The sequence below is a fragment of the Carassius auratus genome, chromosome 18 (genome assembly GCF_003368295.1).
Source record: "Carassius auratus strain Wakin chromosome 18, ASM336829v1, whole genome shotgun sequence".
In the NCBI taxonomy this organism is placed as follows: domain Eukaryota; kingdom Metazoa; phylum Chordata; class Actinopteri; order Cypriniformes; family Cyprinidae; genus Carassius; species Carassius auratus.
Window position 1 is genome coordinate 22,982,162 of NC_039260.1, and position 7,861 is coordinate 22,990,022.

At 33.5% G+C, this 7,861-nt stretch overlaps 1 long non-coding RNA gene across 1 annotated transcript; it reads left to right on the top strand.

Annotated features, from left to right (window-relative positions):
- Positions 1 to 321: 321 nt before the first annotated feature.
- On the top strand, positions 322 to 994 carry LOC113118696 (uncharacterized). The gene is made up of 3 exons (XR_003294353.1): positions 322 to 352; positions 574 to 649; positions 939 to 994. It is a non-coding gene; the product is annotated as an uncharacterized LOC113118696 (long non-coding RNA).
- Positions 995 to 7,861: the final 6,867 nt, after the last annotated feature.

The following is a 7,861-nucleotide window of genomic DNA, read 5'->3' on the forward strand; positions in this document are numbered from 1 at the left end:
ACTGTGGACTAGGTCTATTTATTTTCATTTGGGCCAGATTGTGTCAGTAGCAGACGTATTATGTGTTCTTTACAGTCCCGAGACCCCACTTTTCAGGATGTTGGTGAATTTCAGGAGGGGTGAATGTAACCAGGTTGAAATTATATCTTTACTTTTACGGTTGAAATGTCACCAAATCCTGATGAATATTGTTTTCTAAATGTTTAAGGTGTGTTCTATTGCCAATATGTATGTCTGGATGTTGTATTCAGATCATAGTGTTAATACCTGTACTTTCACTTTAAGAGTGTCGCAGGCTTTGTGGCGTCATTCATGCGCTTCTTTCAGTTTGCGCCAGACTAGCTGAGAGGAGGTAATGTGTTATTTTGCTCTTCAGTTTTAAACATTTATTTCGGTTTTGTATGATGCAAACCTTGTTTTATGCATGTATAAATGCAAGTTTTGAAGTTGTGAACATGCAGTTAATGTGTCAACTGAACGTAAACCTTGTAAACAGACATTTTGCAAGCTTTAAAGTAGACATGTTTCCACGTGCTAGTCTACAGGATTTTCTGTATGTTTATCTGCTAACAGGAGCTTGAGACCTGTATATTGTGTGGAGGAGACTGCATGTGACAGAGCCTTATATTTTTGTTGTTTATTTGTACAGGTATGTGTATAATGTTCATTATAATTCATCTGGCATAGTGTTTACATTGGTTGTATTAAGCATGCAAAAGAAATTCATGTTGTCAACTACATTGAGCATTTTATAATTTATTCAGTTCATTTTCACATTTTTTATTTAAAAGTATTTTTGCTGATAATACTAAGTTTTATCAGTATATGTATATGCAGTTTGCGCCAGACTAGCTGAGAGGAGGAGCTTGAGACCTGTATATTGTGTGGAGGAGACTGCATGTGACAGAGCCTTATATTTTTGTTGTTTATTTGTACAGTCTGCACCAGGCTCGCTGAGAGGAAACAAATTTGCTGTTTCGCCTTTATTAAAAGAGAAATCAGCAGTTGGTCGTGGTCTGCGTCTTTCCTTCATTCAACACAAGAACACAACGCAGTACATACAAGAGTTAACGGACGTGCATCCAACCTACATAAACTGTTAAAGACAAAGCACGCCCGTTACATAAGTCACAATTGCATATTTTAAGATTGTCATGTTTGTCATGTTAAATTTTTCTAGAATAATGATAATAATAAAGAGTCTGATTTCTTTCTTAAAAAATTTGACTAGGCTTTATATATATATACACACACACACGTTTGGACCGTCATTTATTTATGTGCTGTACCATTTGTGTGCATTCATTTTAATAGGAGTCATCCAACCTCAACCCTGGGAGATCAGTAGGCACTTGGAATTGTGACTTTGTCTCTGTCCATAGAAGACCCATTTTCTAGTAAGACTGACTTTCTTTTTACAAAATACATTTACAGTGAATTAAAATTATTTTCCTTAAAGGGATAGTTCACCCAAAAATACAACCTCTTAAGCACAAATGCTATTTTGGGGATTTCCGTTTTTCCATTTTCCTACCTAATTTTGAATGCTTCCCTATACACATGCAAAAGTGTAAGCTCACAAAGTTTGGTATCATTTTAAAGGAAACCCTTTGAAATTACATAAAACACTGTTGAAATTGATAAAAATGACAATATATGCTGTCTGTGTTATAATAAATAGGGAAAAAAAACAAGGCGCTTTTTTATTTTATTTGTGTAAACTGAAGTTTGAAATAGTATAGCTCAGGCAATGAAGGGCCTAGCAACTTCAGACCAATTCCATGTTTTTCTAGCACATGTTAGCTTATGGAGGAAAAAGGAAATTTCTTTCTATCCTAATCTATGCAAAAGTTATTCTATTCCAACTGAAGGAAGGAATAATACCATTTTTGTATAAAATTTTAGTCTAAATAAGTATGAAGTCATCTTTTGCACACTTGCAGTATGGAATAATGTGATATCTGTATATTATTTTACAGAAAACACTCAGAAGTTACATAAAAAGCTGCTGTTTGTGACATAAAATAGTATTATTTATGTTGTTTCACATATGATGAACCATCTCAATACAATGTGCTTTTTTTTGTGTGTGTGTTTTCTGAACAGTCTTTGAAAGAGAATAAGCCAAATTGCACAATAGCAACATGCATAAAATTATAAAAAATATCTGGTCTATCACAATCTAAAATAGAATCCACAATCTCCAGCTTCATATAATTTCATTTATGTCTATTCTGCATCGTGTAAAGATTGGGAGACCTCGCTTGTCTCAAGCATATATAATATTTAATATTTTATCATCATATCTGTTTGTTTTGATTCAAAATCAGCGCTAAATCCCCTCCCCGAAGCTTGTACGCGAACTTCGGAGCGTCAACAAACAAATTTATGTTCATCCACCCAGTGCTGTACTGTTTACTGTACCTTCAATGAGATGCGGTCAAATACTGTACAATAATGAAAATAAACAGATTAGCTTATTGCTAGCGGAGCTTCCAGGCTTCAAAATAAAGAATCAAATGTATAAAAGCAAGTAGCACGCGTATACGCTTACCAGATGCGCGTCCTGACCTCTCCACGGCGACGGTGGTCATCCATAACTTGTATTATGAATATTATGCATTGTTAATCCGGAGATTCGTCCGCTTGTAGTATTCCCTCGCATGCTCTTTGTTTAGAAGCAGCCAAAAACACAATTTCCCATCGGCCAGCGCTTCGCTGGTGTCACCCCGGCGGAAATAGGACTGGGCAGTCAGTGTCCACTCCCTGCCCCCACTTTTGCGTCTACGTGCTGATTTTCACACCTGTGACTGGAGGAGACGGCTTCTGAGTGACAGCTATTAGGACTAATATCGCTTCACAAAAAAGATCAGATGTCTATAGCAGAAGAAAGGCTTTTAGGCACATCAATATGAGTTAGAGATCTGGTCAGCGCTCACAGCGTTTTGGTCCTCTTTTGCGCACTTGTACAAAACGCTTTATATCTCAGCAATGGAAGCACGCAGAAACGTAAAAATGGGCTTGTTTGAAAGAAGAGATTCTAATCTAAAAGATTATATCGAGTATATAGGTATGTGTGGCTGTTTGCGGCTGACTGAAGCGGTGCTAAGATGGATAAATAATAATTTGCATGTTAAATCGCGATTCTGTTGAAGATAATTCGATCTGTGATTGTCACACAATAAAATTATCTACATCATCAGATTCCTGAGAATGAGAGCTTTCTTGTGATATATGACTTGACTGTTTTGTGAAAAATATTTTAAATACACATTCTTATGAAAAATTATTCGCAATCGTTAGACGGAAATTTATGGAGGGGGGGGGGGTATATTTCTTAGCTTAATTTGACTACTTTATGTATCATAAAACCCCAATTAATCTTTGTAAAGAAAACACTCTAAGCTTTCAAATGAACCCATATATGGGCTGATACCATATAAGGAAGGCTTTGCAAATGAAACACGAACATTTTGCATGCTATTTTTGGACCCGGTACCTGGTCTGCAGAGTTGAAGAGGTTTTAAAGGGTTCGTTCATCCAACAATTAAAATTAACCTGTGATTTATTCACCCTTAAGGCAACCTAGGTGTAAATGACTTTCTTCTTTCAGATGAATCCAATCTGAGTTTTATAAAAAATTATCCTGGCACGTCCGAGATTTATAATGGCAGTGGGTGGGAGTTTCTGTTCAACAGTCCAAAAGAAGTACAATAAAATGTATCCATCCCTAATGACGTGACATGACATTCAGCCAAGTATGATGTCCCATACTTAGAATTCGTGCTCTGCATTTAACCCATTAAAAGTTCACACACACACACACACACACCGTGAACACACAAACGGAGCGGTGGGCATCATTTACGCTGCGGCACCTGGGGTGCAGTTGGGGATTCGGTGCCTTGCTCAAGGGTACCTCAGTCGTGGTATTGAGGTAGTAATAAACAGTGCCTCACACGGCTACGGGGGGTAAATAAAGGCCTCATGTAACATATCAATGCGTTTTTGTTTTGCTCCCTCCTCCGCTCTTCAGTGTTCAGTGTCACTTCTCACCATGCATGTGCTTCGTCAAAATCCTTACGTCATCCGCCCAGAAGGGTTTCTGTGTATAACACTTAGTGCAAGCTAGAGAAACATTTTATTATGTAAGAATGCACTTTATTTAACTTTTTTTGGACTGTTCAACAGAAACACCCACCTACTGCAATTATAAAGCTTGGAAGAGCCAGGACATTTTTAATAAAACACTGTCTGGATTGGGAGTGGTCACATGTATTTCTTCTGTAGATTTAAAAAAAATAAATAACATTTGGTGTTCCTCAGAAGACAGAAGGTCATACAGGTTTAGAACCACAAGAGGATAAACACATGACAGAATCTTTAGTTTTGGGTGAACTATTGTTGTATTGAAATTCATACTTGTATTTGACATTTCACCTGATAATAGTTTTGATAAATGGATTTGAAAAGATTTTGTATTTTTTGTGTGTGTTTTTATTTATTCATTTTATTATTGTCCTTTTTCAATTTTACCGTCACAATGTATAATCAAGTGAAACATTGTGAAGTTTCAATAGCGATATGCACTACTATACCATTCAAAAGCTTGATGTAAATAATATAAATATAACAAATAAATGTAACTTTAACAAATCTAACAAACAATGCTGTTCTTTCAGTTTACCCCCCCCCCCCAAAAAAGCCTGAAAAAAATATTCTCAGCTCTTTTCAACATTAATAATAATAATAATAATATTTTATTATCATTTATTATTATTATTATTATTATTATTATTATTATTATTATATTTTTTATTATTATAACAATAACTGTATGTTTTTTTTTTTTTTTTTTTTTTTTTTTTTTTTTTTTTTTTAGAAAATCAGATTGTTAAAGGGATTTCTGAAGGATTGTGCTGGAGTAATAATGCAAAAAAATCAGCTTTGAAAGTCAGCTGTGATTGTTCCTAATAAACTTATATATTTAACTGCCCTCGCAAGTGAATATTAAATTATGTTGTGAGATAATTAAATATATTCTAAATAAACATAAAATTATATAGATTTATTTTGTCCTCACATTCTTTCTTGTAACTCTTCCCTCTCAGTGACACAAACCTGACTGAATGGCTCATTATGCAGCTCATTATGTAGGCCTTTGTCTTCTCAGGTGTAAATCACAATGATATTCATGATAGTTCACGCCTACTCGCATATGACTTTTACCAACAAACGATGTCTTAGAAAATTTAAATCAATATATTGTTTTCTGTAAGTTAGTAAACAAGATGATTTTTACATAATTAGAAAGAAAAATTGTAGGCTACAAGCTCCAGTTCTCAAAAGTCCCGGGAACCAATGTTCTATATGTGTTGTAGTGCCTTATTCAAGTGATTTAACTTTTTTTTTTTTTTTTTTTTTAAACACAATCATCTACACACATGCTGCTCACATATTATTATAGTTAATCTATGAGTGTTATCTTTTAACACCAACTTTGGTGTTCTCATCATCCATTCTGGTGTTAATATTTTACACCTTAAGAGTTAGTTGGTTAACACTGTCAGAGTGTTAATATTGTTAACTCTTTCAAAAGTGTTAATTTAACACTTTACCAGTGATTCCCATATATACTATGGGCAAGTTTTAAATTTAACTCTGAGGGAGTTAAATCCACTCTTTAAAATTTGCTGTGCAGACTGTCCTTTCACCACCCGTCACAATGTATAATCAAGTGAAACATTGTGAAGTTTCAATAGCGATATGCACTACTATACCATTCAAAAGCTTGATGTAAATAATATAAATGTAACAAATAAATGTAACTGTAACAAATCTAACAAACAATGCTGTTCTTTCAGTTTACCGCCCCCCCCCCCCCCAAAAAAAGCCTGAAAAAAATATTCTCAGCTCTTTTCAACATTAATAATAATAATAATAATAATAATAATAATAATAATATTTTATTATCATTTATTATTATTATTATTATTATTATTATTATTATTATTATTATTATTATTATATTTTTTATTATTATAACAATAACTTTATATACAATAACAATATTTTTTTTTTTTTTTTTTTTTTAGAAAATCAGATTGTTAAAGGGATTTCTGAAGGATTGTGTGACTCGAGTAATAATGCAAAAAAAATCAGCTTTGAAAGTCAGCTGTGATTGTTCCTAATAAACTTATATATTTAACTGCCCTCGCAAGTGAATATTAAATTATGTTGTGAGATAATTAAATATATTCTAAATAAACATAAAATTATATAGATTTATTTTGTCCTCACATTCTTTCTTGTAACTCTTCCATCTCAGTGACACAAACCTGACTGAATGGCTCATTATGCAGCTCATTATGCAGGCCTTTGTCTTCTCAGGTGTAAATCACAATGATATTCATGATAGTTCACGCCTACTCGCATATGACTTTTACCAACAAAAGATGTCTTAGAAAATTTACATCAATATATTGTTTTCTGTAAGTTAGTAAACAAGATGATTTTTACATAATTAGAAAGAAAAATTGTAGGCTACAAGCTCCAGTTCTCAAAAGTCCCGGGAACCAATGTTCTATATGTGTTGTAGTGCCTTATTCAAGTGATTTAACTGTTTTTTTTTTTTTTTTTTTTTTTTAAACACAATCATCTACACACATGCTGCTCACATATTATTATAGCCCAGTTTGTGCTGATTACAGTGAGATTAGACTTTAGCAGTTTAGATATTTATAAGAAACTGAAAAAAGCACAAATGTCAGGGAATGACAAAACTTCTCCAGGCCCCAAAAATACCCTTAGACCTCAGAGGGTTAACTATCGTGTTTATGTGTTGATCAAACTTAAAGGAAGAGTCCAGAGTAATTCCCACAGTTTACACAGTTGGTTTGATATAAGGGTGCAGATTTCCAAAACTAACAAGGTTTTTTTTTCTTTCTTTTTTCACAGTGGGAATCAAATGTCACTCAAATGATTGCACAGCTACACAAACTGTTAAAACAAATTTTCTCAAGTTTTTTTTTTTTTTTTTTTTTTTTTTTTTTTTTATTTCTTCTTCCAGCAAGATGTCTGTGTTTCTTCCCATCTCAAATTACCATTCATTCTGTAGTAGAAATCTGGAATAATATATTACAAGTAATTAATTCATTCATTAATTCATTAATTTTAAAGCTCATCTGCCTATTCACATATACATACCCCCCAAATAAAAATTCCTTTAAGATAAGTATATACATAAATGCATTTGAAAATAAATGTAAAATGAAATATAAGTTTCTCAGACCTTTTCTAGGCAATTTAAAAGGTTTCTGAGACAATGGAGAAGGTAAGGAAAAGAAAAGAAAAGAAAAGAAAAGAAAAGAAAAGAAAAGAAAAAATGCCCGTATAGACCTCTAAGTGGAAATGACAGATCTATATCAGATCTCCATATGTAGATACAAATGTATTTCCCTTATCATATCTAAACTATAATTTGATATCAGATATGAATTTGCTTGCAAATAAATTACATTTGTGCTGCATTACTCTTATAGATCCTGAACAGACGGGGGGAAAGAGGGGTGTTACATTACATTACGGGCAGAATCATTGATTTATTTGCAGTTTTCCACCAGTGTCCAGCAAGCATGAGCTACCAAACTATGCACATATTTATATTTAACATGGATATTGATTTAGATGTCATAGCAATGTATCTCATTAGGGTTCCACTATGGAGAGCACTTCTCCAAGAGTGGCCACAGAAGGATTTCCGGCTATGTGTCTGAGTGGTATCTAGAGGGAGGGTGTTATTGATCATGTCTCATAATTGGTATGGGGCTTAATACAGGAAACACTAGTTTGTTTGATTTCA